The 11,060-nt window shown below is 38.9% G+C and overlaps 1 protein-coding gene across 1 annotated transcript in view; it reads right to left on the bottom strand.

Moving 5' to 3' along the window:
• Window positions 1-5,959: 5,959 nt before the first annotated feature.
• The window catches only part of CCNB1IP1 (cyclin B1 interacting protein 1), a 160,474-nt gene continuing 155,373 nt past the window's right edge, over window positions 5,960-11,060 (bottom strand). Inside the window, exon 6 of the mRNA XM_068136431.2 lies at window positions 5,960-6,076. The gene's annotated coding sequence lies outside the window, so the exon portion shown is untranslated. The remainder of the gene's footprint in view (window positions 6,077-11,060) is intronic.

Genomic DNA, 11,060 nt, shown 5'->3' with positions numbered 1-11,060 from the left:
TCTTGTCTGCCACTCACCTTGTTTTTTGTGTTTTGTGTGTCGATTTGACTTTTTGTGTTTGTCTCTTTCACGAGCCTCGATCTAGTATACAAAAAAAAGAAAAAAAAGTGTAGGGATTTGCGACAGCGAGCCATCGACTTTGCCCTAGTTCATCCTAGATGGAGTCTCCCCTCTTTAGGCTACATCACTCCAAGGACCTCGCTATTGCTGATTGTTTGATTTGTCTCACACAGACCAGTCACATTCCTTGAGACAAACTTCCACGTAGCTTCGACAACAAAAACCCATAATTGTGACATCCTACACCTTATTTTGATATATAAATGTGTCTTAGTTGAGAAATATTGCTGTCCATGAATGGTATTGATATCTTGCATATCCATGTGACCACAACACACTGACCCTTTTAGTTGTTAGAAAGTCGTAATGCCCGAGAGACAGCAGTTCTATTCTTAATTTACACTCCAGCTTTGAATTCGGTCAATCACCTTCAACTTCCCCCCAATCCTGCATATGTATTATAGATGGCATGAATTTATGATCATCTAACCTTTTGTGAACATCAAGGTTATTGAGGTGTACAAAAGTATCCATTGCAACCACATTTGCCCATTATAATACATCCCTACAACATTTAACTGTGGAACTTTTTCAAAGAATTATCTCATTCAATTACTTATTCCTCCCCAAACTTAGATCATAATCTTGCTTCAATTTCAATATTGTTATTACAATCCCAATGATATTACCAATCGATGCAATTTCGAAAATTCTTCCGTGCGCTCATTTGCTGGCTGCCCGGATCCTCATTTTAAGATATGGCATGAGTGTGTTTGAATTCAATATTCCATTATTCTTGGCCTGTTAATCAAGTTGAGATGTGATTTAAATATGAATTTAAATTTCTTCTTTATTCTTCTTTTCAAACTCAAGTGTTTTGTCGGTGTCTTTACAGGGATGCAACCTACGGAAACCAAGGTGTAAGTAATTCGAATTTTCATTATGGTTTTGTGAGATTTGGCTTTCCTGTTTTAATGGATATATACATATATACAGTACATATATATATAAAACACAGTTTGTGTGTGTGTGTTTGTGTGTTTGTGTGTGTGTGTGTGTGTGTGTGTGTGTGTGTGTGTGTGTGTGTGTGTGTGTGTGTGTGTGTGTGTGTGTGTGTGTAATGTTACCGATAGACTCCTAAACGGAGAGGCTTCCGTGCTTGATATTTGACATAGACATGGCCATTGAGCGTGGGACGAACATGGCCGAACTCAAAATATTTGACGATCCATATTTTTTATTCATATTTACCTCAGCGCATTTCAGCGCACGGAATCAACGGAATCAGAGCAGGTGGGCGCTGATTCGCTCAGAGCGATCACGTGATGACGCTATGACGCTGTGAACGCTATGACGCTATGACGATATGACGCTATGAACGATATGACGCTATGAAACAAAAAATCGCTATGACGCTATGAAACGCTAAGACGCTATGAACGCTATGAACGCTATGAACGCTATGACGCTATGAAACGCTAAGACGCTATGAACGCTATGACCGCTATGAACGCTATGACGCTATGAAACGCTAAGACGCTATGAACGCTATGACGCTATGACCGCTATGACGCTATGAAAAAAAAAATCGCTATGACACTATGAAACGCTATGACGCTATGAACGATATGACGCTATGACGCTATGAAAAAAAAATCGCTATGACGCTATGACGCTATGACAAAAAAAATCGCTCACTTTGCCAAGGGGCTCGCTCCCCCCCCCCCCCCCCGTTCCCCTCCCCTCCCCCGCTCGGCAATGCCGGGTACTTCTGCTAGTATATATATATATATATTATATATGAAATATATGCCATTTGCCATTATATATGAAAAATCTCTGAAGGTATCCCGGAGACTCAATAGCTCAGTGGGCTATCACCGCACAAGTGATGAGGTTCCTGGGTTCGAGTCCCGGGTTGTCAGAATTTTTTCACACTAGCCCCACGCAGGAATTTACTTTGTTTCTTAAAAAAAAAATATATATATATATACACAAAGAATTAAGTTAAGCACCCCCCCGTTTTTTTTACAACCTCGCACATTACAAGTTTGTTGTCGTCAAAACAGTGTAATATACCCATGATATTGCTATATTTTCTGGAGAAGTGATATTATGGTCACATAAAAACATAACAATCATGCCGTTTTCAATATTTTATTCTGAATAATTTAAGGTGAAATTTTTTGGGAATTTTAGGCATATTTTCACCTCAATTTAAGTATGGAGCTATAGGTCCATCACGGACAGTGTGGATGACGTTTATGTTTTCTAACGTACAGTCATTGTTCTGAGAAGACCTCTAGCGATCTTTGCGTCAATAACGTGTGTAGGACCCACGTGATCGGATCACTGACTCAACCCTACGTCTCATAGACCCTGTAAGCCGTCGTATGCGTTGCTGTGGCAGGTTATTGTCATACCAATCATTATTTGATCTCACATACCTTAGAATATATGCCAATGTATACATATACACAAAGAATATATATTAGGGGGTGCTTACCTTAATTCGTTGTGTAGGGGTGCTTAACTTAATTCTTTGTGTATATATACATTAGTTTTAAAGGATGATATTAGTACACGAACTGATGTATGTATAACAACACAAGAGGAACTGGGTGTGAAGAGTGGGGAATATAGTCTCAGCAGGTGTTGTGAAGCTCTTGAGTTGTTGTTAATGATAGCATATTGGACCAGGATTCAATTATAAATTAAACCCACTGGTTGCTTAGCCTCCTGAATATTATGCTAGGAATTTGGAATTGGTCCAGGGCGCTGGCAATAACTCACCTCCTCCTTGTGAAAAGACACCGTGAGACGTTTAACGTCCAGCATGCAGTTGATGCTCGCAGATTGTAACAAGGATGAGGAAAAGGTCTTTTTATTATAATGCATGCGACCTGAAGCGGCAAGGTGATGTTAAAAAACTTTGATGAAACTCAGCAAGTTACAATGGAGGAGACAGTTACAACAGAGCAAGCTGGTGTTACAACAGAGAAGTGAACAGAGCAGCAGACCACGGTGTTCTTTGCGAAGGGTAGGCAAGTATTCACCAGCACCCTGAACAAATTCCAAATTTCTGCCCTAACCAGCAGGGGGCACTGCATCTGTGGCACCCTCAGGAAATGATGCAATCCAGCAGCTGCACAGGAAATGAATAAATCTTATCATAGATGCCAAGTGCAGAGGAAAATGGGGGTCTCGATGTGGATGGTCCCAATGGGCATCTACTATCTCATGGTATCCATCACTAGATCACACTTTTGAGTCAGCACCCATGTCCAAATTTGAGCACAGGGTTAAACACCTTGCCACCTCTGGCTTGGCCTGCATCCACCTATCAGATAGATGGCAACTTCTCAATTGTTTGCAGTATTGAATTGCAGTAGAATAATAGCAAGTTGTGAAGTACTTGTTATTGGTTCATGACCACTATATGACCATGACCACAAACAGAGTGACCACTATATTCGTCATGGGTGTGTGTCTGTGTGTCTGTCTGTCCGCAGCATAACTACCCGATGATATCATCCGATCTTGATGAAACTTGGGTGGGAGGTTGATATCATGATCTAGTTGTGTCCTGCCTCGAGTGGGCGTATTGCACCCATTGTGGGCGGAGCCACGCCCGAAAAAGATGTCTTTTTAGGGGGTAATCAAGTTCAAGCTACATCCTCTCCGAGGGAGTTGGTGGAATCTGACAGGGGTTTCGGTGTTTGGTTAGGCCAATGTCATGTGTCTAGCCCCAGGGAGCTCGATTTTTATTTTCGCCCCAAGGTCACAAGGTCACAAAATTTAGAAAAGTCGATTTTTGATGGTTTTATTACATTGTTCACTTCCTGATTGGGTGAAATGTCGTACATGATCTTATATTATCACATACATCATGAAATACAAGTTTTCCAACAAATTTCAGAATCTTCGACCTTTGACCTTTGAAGGTCACAAAGGTCAAATTTTCAAAGTTGTCGAATCGAACCGAATTTTCGGTATTGTGTAGCTAACTAACCTCATAACTGATTATACATTATTTTCTATCTCATTTCAAGGGCAGTAACCTTCGTTTTGACATTTCAAGGTCACCAAGGTCAAATTTTCAGTTGTCGGAATCAAACCGAATTTTTGGTATTGTGTAGATAACTAACCTCATAACTGATTATACATTATTTTCTATCTCATTTCAAGGTCAGTAACCTTTGTTTTGACATTTCAAGGTCACAAAGGTCAAATTTTCAAAGTTGTCGGAAACGAACCGAATTTTTGGTATTGTGTAGCGAACTAGTCTCTTAACAGATAATACATTCCTATTTATATATTTTCAATGTCGGTTTTGACCTTTGTCATTGAATACCGCTCGCTCGTGAACCATCGTCGTCTCCTGACTTGTTATTATTATTATTATTATTATTATTATCATCATCATCTATACCATAAGAGAGATATATTTGTCTGTCTGTCGCCATTTTTCTCATAGTTGGCTGAACAGATCTTTGTGAAACTTTCAGAGCTTCATCAGTGAGGGTCGGGCAGTGTTTTAAGGAAAAAACAATTTAAACAAAAAGTTGGATTATTTTAAAATCCCTCTTTCGTGCCAAAGCCTTTGTAGCTATATGAAAGCTTATATTAAATGATCCCCAAACCCCATTTCTTAGTGCGAAGTTTTAGGCTCCCACAAAAAAAATGGGGAAAAAACAAAATTTGATTTCTTCAAAATGCCAACAGGATTATAACAGCACCGGGCAATGCCGGGTACCCCTGCTAGTCACCTCTATATAATAATACGCTTGTCACGCCTGTCTATCTGTCCGTAATATCGCGAGATTCCATCATCTCGTGATATTGTGAATTAAACATTGTTTTGTCGTTATGTAATTTTAAAGTTGTATGTATGCATCACTAAGAGGATAATTCATTTAGGATCACTTATTAACACAATTGGCCTCCTTGCAATCACTTGAGAGTGGCAATTCTATGGAATTTCCATGGAACATATTTTGGGAGATTGTGAATGTGGACCTGGTAAGAAGGCTAGAAGGGTGAAAGGAGAAGTTGGCTAGGCGGAAAGAAAATGGGAGGACAGAGAGTTGGGGTGGAGAGGGAGTGGCAGAGAGGGGATGGAGAGTTGGATAAGAGGGGTTGAGTCTTGGGGGAGGAGGGGAGATGAAGCCCTGGGGTTGGAGGGGAGGAGAAGGGAGTGGAGGAGTTGAGGATTTTGAATGGGGCAGGGGGTTGATTTAATCAACCAACATGTTTAGAAACCACATAGCTGGACAATATTTAATTTCCATGGTATTTAACTGTTCTTTGTATAATATTGTTGAGGTCAAATTTTACATTATGCGGAATTTCCGTGGGTTGGCTACTTTCTAATTATATTAATAATATTATTATTGGGTTGGGGTGGTTCTCATCGTGCAAGAACCTCTTAAAGTGGTATTAATATTGGAGTAGGGGGCATGCATGCTCTCATCATGTAAGATCATCTTAAAGAGAACTTGTGTCTGTCGAAGCCATCTATTTATTACGTACGCAAATACGGTAGGAATTCATTTCCATCATACGCACCATGTACACAATGTAAGACGTATGCTTTTCAACTTTGTCTCTCCGATTTAATACTGCACTCCTGCACCATTATTCTGTTTATTCACATTATATATACTAGCAACGGTACCCGCCCTATGGGCGGGGCTTCAATTGGGAGGCCCAATTGAAAAGGCAAAATATCAGAAATTGAAGGCTTTTTTTATTTTAAACAATTTATATAAACATCCGTTAAATCATATCACACGCAAATCAAAATCTGAACAGTATTTGTAGAATTTCAATAAAAGCCACATCACTGTTCATATCGGTAAATAGTATTCCATCGTGTTTGGAAAAACTGGAAAATTTGAAAAATTGGAAAATTGAAAAAAAAATGGAAAAACAATATAGCCTATTTTACTCCACGGGGTCCCAGGATTACCCATCCAAAATTTTGTTGCGATCGGTTCAGCCATTTTTGCGGTACCTGGGAACAGACAGACAGACAGAGACATTTGGTGAATTATCATAAGATTATCATTATATTATCATTATTATCATCATTATATTATATATCACTAGCAAACGGTATCCGGCGCCCTACGGGCGGGGCTTCAATTGGGAAGCCAAAATGAAAAGACAAAATATCAGCAATTGAAGGCTTTTTTTATTTTAAACGATTTATATAAACATCCATTGAATCATATCACACGCAAACCATCAAAATCTAAACAGTACATGGCGCCCATTTTGAAAAAAGATTGAATTCTGCAAAATGAAAGCGGCCGCTACACGTCTTTCTCAGTCGCACGTTTATGTGTGAAGAGTGCGCGCCGAATCTGTAACACGGAATCGGCCGCTACACCTGTTTCTCAGTCGCTTTGCACACGCTGCCGTGTTACTTCGGAGCCGCACGTTTATATAGGAAGAGTTTGTCAGGAGTCGATCTACTCTCTCCTGGTACGAAGAATAAACAGTATTTGTGGAATTTCAACAAAAGCCACATCACTGTTCATATCGGTAAATATTATTCCATCGTGTTTGGAAAAATTGGAAAAACAATATAGACAAACAATACAATCATTTTACTCCAGGGGGTCCTAGGATTACCCACCCAAAATATCGTTGCGATCGGTTCAGCCGTTTTTGCGGTACCTTCGAACGGACAGACGGACGGACATTTGGTGCATTATAGTAAGATTATATTTTCATTATATTATTATATTATCATTCATTATCATTATCATCATTATACCATCATTATATTCACCATTCTAGCACCATTAGTCCTGATTAAATACCTGCACCATTATTAAAACGTAAAGCAATCCAAAGTTCACTAAATGATCAACTTAAAGTACAGAAGCTATTATGTCGAACAGGAGCAGCGTTTTAATATCGTGATGTGGAAAATAAATGTGGCAAATGTCGTTTGTATAAAATTTTAAAAAACCACCTTTAGAGGCCATTTTTCCCTGCAAGCGGGGGTTGGCCTTTTTCGGCCTTTTGTATGTAATAATATAAATTATTTACTCACTTTCATGTCATTTGACCCCTGCACTGATGCAATGCTACTTCCAAACAACTAGTGGTGTTTTTGTCCTTCGGGTGTTGGTAAAATCTTGCAAAAGAATACGATTCAAGAGTCAAAAATGTAAAGAGGGAGAGTCAAAATGTTTTTCTCTTTTCAAAAAAAATTCAGAGCAAATTAGATAATTCACTACTGGGTCAAATGTGCACCAATGGCTGGAAACTCTAATACAGTACATAGCAAAGGATTAGCATCTGGGCTGAGAATAGTTCCTTTTTGCTCATAGCTGTGGGGATTTATTTTAACCCTTAATTTACCCCCTTCCCCATAAATCAATGATGAAATGGCAAATCAACAAAATCACTCAAATTCTAATGCCATTAGAAATTTTCAGACAATTCAAAAACACAGAAAATCTACTTTAAATAATTTTCATTCTTATTAAAAGGGAATTAGTATCATGGCTCTGGCAACAATCCTCACATACCTAAAACAGACATACACACCAAGACCCTGGCAAAATTCCTGCCCTCACCTGCAGGGGGCGGCCCCACCCCCCTCAGCCAATCATGCCACTGGCAACCATGTGCTGTATACGAAGGAAGAAGAACGGATACACAAAAGTCATCCGAAATGTTCTGTAACTCCGCTTATGACCTTTGAAGTAAATGTTTTTGATGATCTTGGTATTCGACCTACTGATACACCTCGTCTTCTTCTTCATTTGTATGCAGCACAAGGCTGTGGGGTAGCATCATTGGCTGAGGGTGCGGCTGTGCCGCTGATGCACTGCCAGTTGCTGGGTAGGGCAAGAATTTTGAATTTGGCAATGGTGCTGGCAATAGCTCCTCTACTCTTCGCTAAGGACACCATGCGATCTTTAACTTCCACCAGCAAAGCACGTTGAACGTCCATCCGAGGGACACATTGATGAATAACACTGCCTGTGAAATACCAGGATGGCAGTTTATAGCTGGGTCGGGATTCAAACCCAAGCTACACAGCTTAGAGGCGAGTGTGCATACCTCTCGGCCATCCTGCCAGCCAGATACACCTAGTAATTTCATATGATTTGATTTCAAGAAGGGGACCAATAATGCCATCGAGTACCAAAGACATGGTGACCAGCTTGGTCGATTTAAAGCTTCATTTAACCCTTTGAGTACGGGATTTTTTTTTTATAAAAATACCCCCGGTACAGGATTAATTTGGCATTTTGGTACGGGAATGCAACCACGTACTGACGATCTATTTATAGGTATAGTCGATGACGTGTAGTAACGTCATCCGTACACAAAACTTTTTCGCGGGTTGCGGCACTGGACGTCATTTGAACCCTTCTTAAATTAATGGTGATGCAGAATAAAAATATCAATCACACCCCTCATCCCTCCCCGATCACAATCAACACCAAAAAAAAAAAAAGAATAATTTACCAGATATGCCCAATGTAGCTTGGGTTAAGAAGTTTAGCATCGTCTGAGGATTTTGACACTTCAAAGGGAAAGCTTCTGTACTGGGATCTAAAAGTTGGTTAACACCTGGACAAAGTGAATTGAAGTATGCAGATATGATGTAGAATAATGACATGAAGAAAGTTCATCAATGGTACCAGTACCTTTTCTGTCAAGTAGGTGGGCAGATAACCGTTGGTATTTAACCCTTGTACACAACCTCAAACAACAAATGTTAGATAAATAATACCATTTGATGAGCACACAATTTCCCTTTAATTATGTCCTTTTGGAAAGATGACTGAGAAACATCAATCTCAGCTTGACAACTTACAAAAAATGTAACATCAATTGAGCAAAAAGTTGAAAAACAGGAAATAACTAGAATGGCACTCGGTAGAGCGCATACCTCCGCCAGGCTGAACAGTTTATATTTTGGATCCCACTGATAGGCCGGATCTGGATTCGGACCTGAACCACAATCTAATCGGCTTGTTCTTGTCACCAAACCAACTCGTCCACCAAGTTTAGTCATAACTCGTCCATAACTTTTTCAAATATCATGTTATATATCGCTTTCGCCCGATCTCTCAATGCTGAGGAATCACTTAAAAATAAATAATTATCGTATCTGAATCCATATTCAGATCTTCACCAAAATCGAATCGAATCGTCCTTGTCAGACACTCAACCAGTCCACCAAGTTTCGTCCAAATTCGTTCATAACTTTTTGAGATATCCTGCTATGTATCGTTTTTGGCCCAATCTCCCAATAGTGAAGAATCACTTTTTAAAAATTCTACAAGCCAGATCCGAATCCGGATCTTCACCAAAATATAATCATTTCATCCTTGTCACATACACTACCTCTCTGCCAAATTTCATCCAAATCCGTCCACAACTTTGCGATATCTTGTTCACAGACAGACAGACAAACAAGAAATATGTCATACATAGCGCGATACTTGCAAAATCCCTAAAATAGGTTGTTGGCCTATGATGACCTCAAAAATAATTGGTGGTTTAATTCAGTGAACTGGTATGCAAATCCTCTTACATTTCAAGTCAATCAGATGAAAATTGAGGATTTCAGCAATTTGGCCTATGTTGACCTTTTGGCCTACGTTGACATAAAAATAGTTGGGTGTTGAATTCAGTGACCAGATATGCAAAACCTCTACAAATTTCAAGTCAATCGGATGAAAATTGAGGATTTTAGAAATCTAGCCTATGTTGACCTTTTGGCCTATGTTGACATATTAACATATAGTTGGGGGTTGAATTCAGTGACCAGATATGCAAATCCTCTGAAAATTTCAAGTCAATCGGAAGAAAATTGAGGATTTTAGAAATCTGGCCTATGTTGACCTTTTGACCTATGTTGACATAACAAATAGTTGGGGGTTGAATTCATTGACCATATATGCAAATCCTCTGAAAATTTCAAGTTCATTGGACTAAAATTGAGGATTTTAGAAATTTGGCCTATGTTGACATCAAAAATAGTTGGTGGTTGAATTCAGTGAGCCGATATGTAAATCCTCTGAAAATTTCAAGTCAATCGGATGAAAATTGAGGATTTTAGAAATCTGGCCTATGTTGACCTTTTGACCTATGTTGACATCAAAAATAGTTGGTGGTTGAATTCAGTGACCAGATATGCAAATCCTCTGAAAATTTCAAGTTAATTGGATGAAAATTGAGGATTTTAGAAATCTGGCCTATGTTGACCTTTTGACCTATGTTGACATAACAAATAGTTGGGGGTTGAATTCATTGACCATATATGCAAATCCTCTGAAAATTTCAAGTTCATTGGACTAAAATTGAGGATTTTAGAAATTTGGCCTATGTTGACATCAAAAATAGTTGGTGGTTGAATTCAGTGAGCCGATATGCAAATCCTCTGAAAATTTCAAGTCAATCGGATGAAAATTGAGGATTTTAGAAATCTGGCCTATGTTGACCTTTTGACCTATGTTGACATAACAAATAGTTGGGGGTTGAATTCATTGACCATATATGCAAATACTCTGAAAATTTCAAGTTCATTGGACTAAAATTGAGGATTTTAGAAATTTGGCCTATGTTGACATCAAAAATAGTTGGTGGTTGAATTCAGTGACCAGATATGCAAGTCCTCTTCAAATTTGAAGTTAATTGCATGAAAATTTAGGATTTTAGAAATTTGGCCTATGTTGACCTTTTGTCCTATGTTGACATCAAAAATAGTTGGTGGTTGAATTCAGTGACCAGATATGCAAAACCTCTGAAAATTTCCAGTCAATCGGATGAAAATTTAGGATTTTAGAAATCTGGCCTATGTTGACCTTTTGACCTATGTTGACATAACAAATAGTTGGGGATTGAATTCAGTGACCATATATGTAAATCCTCTGAAAATTTCAAGTCAATCGGAGGAAAATTGAGGATTTTAGAAATTCGAAAAAGTGGTTGACCTTTTGACCTCAAAAATATATAGGATT

The sequence above is a fragment of the Myxine glutinosa genome, chromosome 1 (assembly GCF_964187855.1).
Source record: "Myxine glutinosa chromosome 1, kmMyxGlut1.1, whole genome shotgun sequence".
Classification (NCBI taxonomy): domain Eukaryota; kingdom Metazoa; phylum Chordata; class Myxini; order Myxiniformes; family Myxinidae; genus Myxine; species Myxine glutinosa.
The sequence above is the reverse complement of the archived record's forward strand: the minus strand, read 5'-3'. Positions and strand labels throughout refer to the sequence as shown.